Genomic DNA, 11,268 nt, shown 5'->3' with positions numbered 1-11,268 from the left:
TTTTCATGTTGTAAGCCACCTTCAGCATGGTTTGAACTATGGAAAGGTAAAATTCATACCCTCCAACGTGACGTGGGGGGAAACTGGGATGCCATCTTCTGGTGCCACGCTACTGCACAAGTCACATGACCAGAGCAAGATTGCAGCCCCCCAAAAGTGCTTTTTGGGGGTGAGATCACACCCCAAATTGTGAGAGAGCATGGCGCCCAGAATGCCCACTATGCTCTTGTGGTGGGAAACAGGATCTCCCAGGTTTTTCCGAGACAGTTGTGGAATATGTTTTGTTATGTATGTATGTATGTAAATACAAATTAATACCAATGTTTGAGAGAGGCAGGGAAGAGACTGGCTGCCTCTAGCTATGATCCAATGAGAGTAATGCATGAGAGAAAGCCTGAGAAAGATGAGAGACCTCAAAGAAGTATCTGGGCAGAGGGACACTCTTCTTCTTGGGCTATTGCTCAACACCCATCCCTACAAGACAGATGACTGAAATGAACAGAAGACTACACCAGCCCAGCTGGGAGCTTTAGGGGCTCAGGTTAGCAAATAGTGTGGCCAGGGGACAGGTGTGTGGGCCAGACAGAGAAGTGTGGAGGGCCACAATTGCCCTCAGGCCTGAGGTTCCTCAGCCCTGTTTTTCCTTTGCATTGACTGGTACACATTTGTGAAACCTTGCCTTTCTCCTCACGGAATGGCTACTGGAATATGATGTGGCAGATTTAGATCCTCTCTTCAGGTCTAGTGTTGTTATGATGGAAAGAACCCAGTATTGAAGAAGAAGAAGAAGAAGAAGAAGAAGAACCAGGATTCCTCTCAGGAGTGGTCAGAACGTTTAGAACCTAAATGTTTACAAAGCATCTGCAGTTCAGTAGCACAGCGCTTCAATCAAGCAGGATTCCTCTGCCTCCCACCATCTATTTTACTGGGATATTCACTAATGCAGCCTCCTATGGATTCATTAGCTATCTGTTATAACTTCCATGTACATATATAGACCTCATGAGACATGTTTATAAGGAGGATCTCACTGTCACCCACGGCACTTCACACCTCTCGGGAGTTAAAAGAAATACATACACACAGCACAGAGATCTTGGAGAGTTATGTACTTGCATTTGAGAAAGTAAATAATCTGAACCTGATGCTTCCCACGAATTCTTTCTCCGGCTGCCTCTTTGCCAGCATCCTTCCATTATCCATGGATCTATCGCCGTTTTTATTTAAGCACATCAAGGGACACCGTCTTTATTCTTCCTAGCAAAATACTTCTAACATTCAAAATTAAATTCATATTTTATTCATGTTTGAAAAGACCTTCCAAAGGAAAAAGTCACTGGAAGCCTTCCAGCTTGCTAATAATGCCGTCTGAGAAAAATCAAACACAGATTTTTCTTTTTCTTTATCTGTGTGAATAAATGCATCAAACTCCTATGGTTAGGCAAACTTCTTGTTAAGCAAAGGGACCAGACCTATTGAGAAATCAGCATTTCAACAGCCTTCTGGAAGAGAATTGGCTCTGATGACCACACAAAGAATATGGTTCCCTCCCTCTCATACCCTGAAAGCATTGCGAAAAGGGCAATTTAATGATAGGCATTCTTTTCCCCCTTAACTTTATTCCTGACCATGAGTATTTATTTTTTAATGCCATTGACCAATGTATTCTGAATAACTATGTATGTGTGACAACAGGATTTTCCACTATTTTCCAGAAAAACAATAACTTCTAAATAACAACAGCAAGCAATATGACCAGATGTGTCTGAGGCCTTGGAGGTTTTTAATTCAAGGTCTCAGCCATGGGGTTAAAAGAGATTTGGCCACTTGTATGTGAGAATCCACCAACAGGTAGCACAGGATCATGTTACTGGTTTTTAAAGAAGGTGCTTGGTTTGGGGATGTTGGGGATAATGAAAATGAAGCATTACATAGACACACTCTACTAGGTTTCCAAAATCTTGATCTATTTAAGCATATGGTGATGCTAACATACTGTAATTGCACGACTCCCTTGGCAGGGTTGGAGTAGAACCTGGGATGCCAGACTCCGGTGGAAGAAGGAGGATTGGGAGACGGAAGCTGGAAAAGATGACAGTTCTTCCCTCTGTCTTCCCCATGACCCCTTCTGCCTCTCCCTGAGGTGTGGAGAGCATTGTCGGAATCTGAGGTGAGCTCTAAGCTGCAGCCCCGGGTGGCAAAGCAGGATTCTGACAGAATGCATGTGGTGGGTTCATCCGTTTTGACTTTAAAGTTGCATGAGTTGGTGTGGAAAACTGCTTGGAATAGCTTCTCAGCTCTCATGCAGACATTTGGAAGAAGAAGAGGGAATGGGGGGGGAGATGGGGGTGGGGTCAAGTGGTGATGTTTCTATTATACTTAATATATATGGGGTTTCGTGTCAGCGTCGCTTGTGCAGGTTCTGTGCTATTCACTTGTGTTCCTTTAGTGGTGAGAGAGGTTGGGGTTGGCCTAGGGTGTGGTTGTTTGTTTGTGATTGGCTGTGGTGATCTACTAAACATCTTCCAAGACAATAATGCCCATTTACACCACAAAGAACTCATAACCCACCTACTTTCAGCAGCCAGAAACACCATAACCAGACACTGGAGAGACCTGTCAGGAGTATGCATGGACCAATGGTACCAAATAGTATGGGAAACAGCCCTACTAGAAAAATTAAGCAATAAACTGAAACTGACACGGGGACAAATAGAAGAAGATGCCTTCACCCCGGTATGGCTCCCCTTTATCACATACACAGCCCAACAAGACAATGACAAAAATCCACCAACAGCATAAAAATCAATAAGGCTAACCTGATCCAAAACACCCACCCACCCTACTCACACACGGAAACAAAGCTCTCATGCAGTCTTGAACTTATTGTAACTGACCCTGAACCCATGCAACATGGTCATTGTTCCAAGATGAGGCACATCCTAGTCAACCCTTTGCCTTGTGAAAGCTCTGGAACAGATCTTTGCTTGCTGCTGAGTCTCTCCCATTCCTCTTGCTCAAAGATGCTTCCGTCACTCGCACGTATTTACTTTCTAAAGCTCAAGCAAATACTGATACCTCCTGCTCTCACACCCTCAGTACTAAATGCAGATTGCTTCCATTTCCTCCCAAATGCAAGCTTTCACCATTGGCCAGTTTTCCCTGCTTCTCCATCCAAAATAAGAGATGAACACTGAGACAAAGAGGAGGTGAAGCACAGAGAATGAGAAAGAAACTTGATTAGATTCTGCCCGCATATGATACCTGAAAGAGCTCCACTGGCTGCCAATTTGTTACCAAACCAAGATCTGGGTTTTACTATAGGTATATAAAGCCCATAATGGCTTGGGACCAGTTTACTTAAGAACCTAAGATAAAGACAAAAGAGGAGCTTGCTGGATCAGACAACTGGCCCATCTAGTCCAGCATCCTGTTCTCACAGTGGTCAACCAGATGCCTGTGGTGGGCCTGTAAGCTGGACATGAGCTCAACAGCACTCTGCCCACCTGTGATTTTGAGCAACTGGTATTCAGATGTGTAATGCCTTTGACAATAGAGGTAGAACACAGCCATTGTGGCTACTGACCATTGATTCATTGATTCACCTTGCCCCATATTCAACCACTTCAATCCGTGGATTTCTTAATTTTTTTTTACCAGTGTCACACATTTCTGAAGAGTCGGTCTATTAGTGTGGCAAGCACTTGTGCTCTGGAATTCCCCACCTATTACCCTTAAGCAGACTCCTGTCCTGTATTGTCTTAAACACCTGCTGAAAACTTTTTTTGTTTTTGTTTTGACAAGCCTACTCAGGCATATAATTTAGTGAGCCTTGTTTGCTTTAAAAGTCATGTTTTTTAATGGGGATCGTTCCATGCATATTTTATTTTAAATGTGGATTTTAAAATCTGAGTCTGGCTCAGCATACGTTCATCGAATATTTACATGGAGCAACAAAAAAATTGTGCGGATGGTGCAACTGAATTGTGCAACTTGAGCTGATGTGATCTATCTGATGTGATCATTGGCTTGGGGCTTCTCCAGGCCCTCAAATATGCTGACTTCAATGGGTTTCTCAAAATGCTCCGAGGACATCGCACAAAAGCTGAGGCTGTCATCCTACCTACATGCTGATTAACAAGAAGAAACATCTGAGACAGGTTATCTGGAGTTCTGCCGCCTCCCAGAAATATTTATGAAATGACTCTTCTGCAAAAGCTGATCTAAAAAATGTCAGCTGCTTTTGTCCTGAAATGTCCAAACACCACTCTGGGGTAAGGGGTAAAATGTGGGAAAGACAGTTAAATCTTTACAAAAGCACAGGTGCTGGAAACATTATCAGGGTTTTTGCCATATGCCAAATATGACATGTCTCTATTTTTGGCTTCTGCACACATTTTTCCCCCTAGAACTTTTTACAGAAGCATGCAGAACACCTGCTTTGCATGCAGAAGGCACCAAATTCAGTCCCTAGCATATGCAGGCAGGGCTGAGAATGACTCCTGGCTAGGTGGTCTGAATTGGAATAAGACAGCTGACTAGGATCCTAGGTTCTTAAAGGTCTGTTTGTATCCTCTCATTTCTATACTTATTGACTCAAATGTCTTAGGCCAAATGCTTTTAGCGTGTGCATAACTACCACGGTAGCAATTTCAAATGATGTTAATTGATTTTCCATTAAGGACATTGTTGTGCTCAATTTGCAGAGGAAGCCTGAGGATGATCTGAAATGACTGGCTCTTTATAATTTTTATTAATTTAAAACACATGCTCAAGGTGTTGCTTTGGAGACTACTAATGTATGATGTAGGACTGAAAAGCAAATGTGTCTGCAAAAATGCACATATTGGTGAAAACAACCTTCAAAAATGCATTATATTAGCAGGAATGGCTTGCAGATAAATACCCTGCATATTAAAAAAAAAACCCTGAATACAAAAATGGTTCATTAAGACAAATTAAGGCATGAAAACACGTGTGATTTTTCTGTGCAGCATTTAAAAAATGGAAATGGGGTGAGTGGAACTTAAGCCTGAAAATCAGAGAAACCGAGAGAAACCAAAATGGGCAGAGCCATCTGTCCCTAACCATGGTGAATGTACAATAATGTTAAAACTCTGTTCATAGGACATACCTTGAGATATGGCAACTGGGGAGGGGAAGATGGTCTGGCATCCACTGACCTCACCCTGATTTGTGCCAACTTGTATTCACATAGCTTCCCTCCACTCCCTATGTGCAGTTTCTGTTCCAAACTTTGGATTGATATGCAGAGCCTTTTGGATGGCATGTATGTTGCTATTCACCCATTCATAACCCTTGATGTGTTGCATGAACAGGCTAGCTAGAGTGCTTCTGAGAATTATGCAGAGGGCTCCCCCCCCCCCAATCTGGGGACTGGGGGACACTTGTAAAATTCTTTAATTCTTTCTTTCTTTCTTTCTTTCTTTCTTTCTTTCTTTCTTTCTTTCTTTCTTTCTTTCTTTCTTGAACTTTCCACCAGGATCCAAAAACTGTGAGAGATGTCAGCACCTGTGCAGATGTGGAAGCAATGTGAGAGACAAACTTCAGTCTACTATAGCAGTCATAGCCCAGGGCTATTTCCTCTGTGACGCAAGGTTCAGAATGTAAAGTGGAACAGCTGGTGACTGGGGGAGGCTTGCCTTCCCCAACATTTCTTGTGTCTGCTACCAGGAGCCCAAATTGCAAGAGACATCATCATCGTCAACACCACCACCACCATGGGAAAGGAAGTCTTGCCCAGTCATTTCCTCTGAGATCTGTCATAACAGCGAGACAGAGAAACAGAAGAACATCTGGAACATCTGAGAGAATGAAGCTGAACATTGGATGATTGCAGACGTAAGCAAATCAATCTCTTAAGCTTAAGCCAAGAAATAGTATTCTTTATGAAATTGAATATCAATGTATGTATCAAGGCTTGGAGATTAGATCACTGAAGAAGCCCGGAAAACTACCTTGGGAGTGTGCTACCTGCAAGCCCCAGTAAAAGGGCCCCATCGGGGGCAAACAGCAGCCTTACTTGGACTGCCAGGGCGAAACAGGTGCAAAACACCAGCACCCTGTCTACAACTTCATTAACATCCATCTACAACTTCACTAGCATCTCTCAGTATTGTGAACAACACCAAACTTACCCTTTGTTGGTATCTTCGTGAACTTGCCTAAAAAGGTAAAGACAACAAAAGACTGAGTTACGCATTTGAAAAATCCAATGAAACCAGACATTATAAGTCCATCTTAGGTTGGGTAGTTTGTAAGTCTCTGGCTTTGCACAAGGTTTTGTATTTTTCTCAGAAGCATAGCTGTCAACGTTTCCCTTTTTTTAAGGGAAATTGCCTTATTCTGAATAGGATTCCTTGCAAGAAAAGGGAAAAGTTGACAGCTATGCTCAGAAGATTGATAAAGAATGTATAATTATTTTGGTAATTATTCTGTGTATATTAGTCGCCAACGTGTTGCATGAGTCGTACTACCACTAGATATAGGGCTGCCAGGATGTTAAAACAAACAAGCAAGCAAGCAAGCAAGCAAGCAAGCAAGCAATCAAGCAAGCAAGCAAGCAAACAAACAAACAAACAAACAAACAAACAAACAAACAAACAAACCAGCACTTCTCTGAAATGGAAGACCATTCATCAACACTGAAGACTTTATAGTTTAGCTGAACATAAGAGTTTGCAGTAGTTGTGCAAGTGGTATCATCTTGCCTGATTTGTGTGTGTGTGTGTGTGTGTGTGTGTGTGTGTGTGTGTGGTATGTGAGTGACCTGGTAAATGGGGAGAAAGTGGGACTTGCTGGAGGAGAAACAGACGATAAGGGGAAAGGTGTGAGAATCTCAGCTCCAAATTGTCTTTTTGACATACCTTGCTTTAAAAATGGGAGCCAGAATGATTGGCAGAATTAGATTCTTGCCAGAACAAAAACCCTCCCTCATTACAGAAAAGAGAAAGAGAGAAATGTTCATGCTGAAATGATACAAAGTAGATGCTTAATGGTATCCATGGAAACTCCCACCTGTCTGGGGTTCTAGTGTGCCCGTCCAAGGTTGCTCGATATTTTAAAAGCAAAGGAAAATGAAAAGAAAAGCACGAACAGAATCAGAATACTAGAATATCAGCTCCATTAACTTGGCTGATTTCCATTCAGCTCTAAAAAAAATATTTCGAAAGGATGTTAAAAATCTCTGCATCAGTCTTTCATTCAGATGCGACACCAAAACTAAATCTATCCTCTCACTCCTGTTTTGCAGCCCACCTGCATGTTCAGAAGAATAACGTGGTACAGCCCTTCTGAGACTATTAGGTGTAAGTATAAAGGCAGGGAGTTCTATGACAGAACGTTCTCCAATGCCGCAGCGGTCCCATCACATAGTATGCTAGCATATTAGGAAGACAGGATGAGCGAGTAACTTGTACTTTCTGTTTTTAACATACAACACATTCAGTTTCAGCAGCATCTTCTACAAGTGACAAAATGTACAAGCTCCTGAGAAACGGAGAGCTTGCTAATCTAATCACTGTGGGTTCAAAATTATACTTCTGACATTGTAAATTTGCAGGGAAATTAGGATATGAGAATTGCAGGTATGGAATCCCCTTAATTAATTAATTGGATATAAAGCAGTATATTGCATGTACCTGGACATGCCCACTGGGACTCAGTTCCCCCCTCCCCCACATGAACAGGTTAGACTGGATCCTTCTTTGTTATCCTTCCACCGGCAGGCTAAGTTCTTCCTATTCAGACAGGTCTTTGCAAAATGAGGTGCAGAAGAAGCTGGTCACTGGGCTCTGGTCAGGGCAAACAATATTTTTATTGCTGGTGCTAAATGTGTTTTGATGTACAGTGGTACCTCGGGTTAAGTACTTAATTCGTTTGGGAGGTCCGTTCTTAACCTGAAACTGTTCTTCACCTGAAGCACCACTTTAGCTAATGGGGCCTCACTCTGCCGCCGCCCTGCCAAAGCACGATTTCTGTTCTCATCCTGAAGCAAAGTTCTTAACCCGAGGTACTATTTCTGGGTTAGCAGAGTCTGTAACCTGAAGCATATGTAACCTGAAGCGTATGTAACCTGAAGCGTATGTAACCCGAGGTAGCACTGTATAACCATTGCTTTTGACAAGTTTGTTTTGATTAGTTTGAATTTTTTTAACGTTGGAAATCGCCCTGAATTCCAGCTTGGGAGAGAGATGGGATATAAATGCATTAAATAATTCCTAAATAATAGTAAATAATTTGCTAAGTAGCAGCTGTGGATAGGTTCGGGGCCAGGTCCATGGTACTGCAGGTGGGGAGAGGGAATTTAACCCTTTGGGCTTGCCCTGGTGATTCTTCCCTGATGGAGTGGCAGATAAAATTAGTGAAATTCATCCTGCCAAATGCAGAAGGCCTCAGGTTCAGTCTGCAGCATCTCAAGTAGGGCTGGGAGAGATTCCTGCCTGAATCCCTGGAGAGCCACGGCCTGCCAGGGCAAACAATGCTGAACTAGACGGACCAAAAATCTGTCTCAGTATATGTCAGTTTCCTCTGTACCATCCATTCTATCAACAGCACTAAGAACCAGACACTATAATAAAACAGTGGAGTAAATTAAGAAGACGTGGGAATTCAATAGAAAAAGGATAATGGAGAAACGATGCCGCAATATCAGCATCTGCACAAATTCACAGATTGTAAGATTGATTTTATTTTATTTTTTGCAATGAATGCAGGGCAAGCCCAGCAAAAAGCAAAACAAAATAAACATCAGGAAGAGTCATCCTCTCTGAATCCTGACAGCCTTTCAGCCAGCATAGAGTTAGTTATTGAGCTCCAGCAGGTAGTGAATATTTTATGTTGTTTACTCTGAATACGGGAGGGAGGAAAGATGCTGTTAAAGGGCTGGGATGGAGAGGAAGATGAAGCCTACCTCAGGAGAAGATAAATAGGCCTCCATGGCTGGGCCCATTCTGGCAATGACCGCAGTCACCTTTTGTGAGCTTGGGATCCAGAAGTAAGGCTGGGACCTCTCTGTGATTTGCAGCCATTTGTAAGGACTCCTGACTCCAAATGGTTTAATCTGTTCTGGGTGAGCCCCAATGTGAGGCACACATGGAGGAAGAGGTGAGAAAGTCCCATTGTGCAAGCACAGCACTGCATTGGATGGGCCGTATGGGGTGTTAGGGGAGGAGTAGTGGGGATATGTTTGCCCCACCCTGCACTCAGCTCTCACCTGTGGCTCCTAGAAGCTGTCAGCATGCAACAGTGGCCACACCCTGGGAAATGTCTTTGACTGGCCAGCTAAACCAGGTGAGGGCAGTCAATGGGCCTCAGTGAGTTAGGGACTACCCTTGTATACAAAGACGGGCTGGATGTAGATTGAGCAGAAGAGACCAGAAATGGGTCCAGTGCAAGAGTTGCGTATTTTGCTGCTTGTTGGAGTGCTTAAAGTGTGTTTCTGCCTGTGCTCATCTTACATACAACCAGGGGTGTAGGAAGGGGTGGGGTGGGGGCGGCCTGCCCTGAGTGCCCTCACTGAGCAGGGTGACATTTGGCGTGCCGCCCGCCTGCGACTCCGAAGCCTACTCTGATCCATCAGGGTTAGGAGAGGGCTGCATCGCTTTGCTGGCGGCATTCGCCCCTTCCCCCTTTGTTTTGGCAGCTTGGGGGAGGCTTGGGAGTCGCAAGTGGGTGGTGCGCCGAATATCTGCTATTGGCGGCTTGCTCCGCCCTGTGAGAGGCTCGCTCCACCTCCGGCTGCAAGGCACGCGCACGGCTCCAGGCACTTGAGTGGCTATCCCATGGCTGGGAGGGCACCCTCCGCACCATGCCCACCTCCGGAGTGCGCCCACCCTGGGCATCGCGGGCATATGCTCTGCCATTGCATATGACTGCCAATTAGCTATCAGGCTAAGTTTAAGGTGCTGGTGCTGGTGTACAAGGTCCTATGGAGCTTGGGACCAGGATCCCTAAAAGATCACATCATCCCTTGTACAGTGGTACCTCAGGTTATATACGCTTCAGGTTACATACGCTTCAGGTTACAGACTCTGTTAACCCAGAAATAGAGCTTCAGGTTAAGAACTTTGCTTCAGGATAAGAACAGAAATCGTGCTCTGGCAGCGTGGCGGCAGCATGAGGCCCCTTTAGCTAAAGTGGTGCTTCAGGTTAAGAACAGTTTCAGGTTAAGAACAGACCTCCAGAATGAATTAAGTACTTAACCTGAGGTACCACTGTATATCCAACCATTCAAGGTGCTCTGCAGAATGAATCCTGCAGATACTATGTTATCAGGAAGTCCTGTCTAAACTGTGTGAAAATGAATCTTTTTGGGTGGTGATGCCTACCATTTGAACTCTTCCCACTTGCATGTTAGACAGATGCCATCTCTATTATCTTTTTGCTATCGGTTGAAGCCTTCTAATATCAGGCAGTAACTGTATTGGATTTCGAATTGTGTGTGTGTGTGATTGTTTTATATGTGTTTTTATTGTACTGTGAAGTTGCTTTAAGATACTTTATAAGAAGCGAAATAAATAATAAATGAAATAAATGAAATAAAACATTGGTAAATGAACACCATAAGCTTCCAGCGACCCCCTTCTAGAGGGAACTGATTCTGGATTGGAGTTGTGTACCACTTGGAGAATTGAGAGTGTGTGTAATAGGAATAAAATGGACTGGCTAAATAAAAACTTCTCCCATGCAATAAATGTTTAAATTCTGTCTGGAGTGAGAGGGAAAAGGTCCTAGGCAGCAGGTTTGCCACCCATTTAGCAAACAGTAATTTAATGATTTAAGAGATCCTCTAAGAAACTTTCTCTAGCTTCTCAAACTGACAGAATGATAAATTGGAGAATCAGTACATAATCAATGGGAGTCAGTCTCCTGCCAGAAGTAATTTTAAAGAAGGAAACGAAGGTTCGAGGTAAGAGCAAGACATTGCACTGTTAAACAAGATTTGGTTTCTTTCCTTCTGTTATGACGGTGTTGGTGATGAATTTATTTATACCCCACCTTTTTTCCTGACAGGGACTCAAGGCAGATTTTTGTAATGTTCTTTAAGATGGTGACATGTTAAAGGTTCCTTCTAAACAAGATTTGTTGTCTGTTGGAATGTCTCAAAGTTTTAACCACTTGCTAGATTATTATTTTTAATGTCAAATAACCTAGAATTATGGCTATGATGTCCAAGCCAGCCAGGTCATAACGGAACTCATTCCATTTCTATATTTGTGCTATGGTACATCTGAGCTACAAAACATG

The sequence above is a fragment of the Podarcis erhardii genome, assembly GCF_964252035.2.
Source record: "Podarcis erhardii genome assembly, chromosome: 5".
In the NCBI taxonomy this organism is placed as follows: Eukaryota; Metazoa; Chordata; class Lepidosauria; order Squamata; family Lacertidae; genus Podarcis; species Podarcis erhardii.
This window is presented reverse-complemented; position numbering follows the sequence as displayed.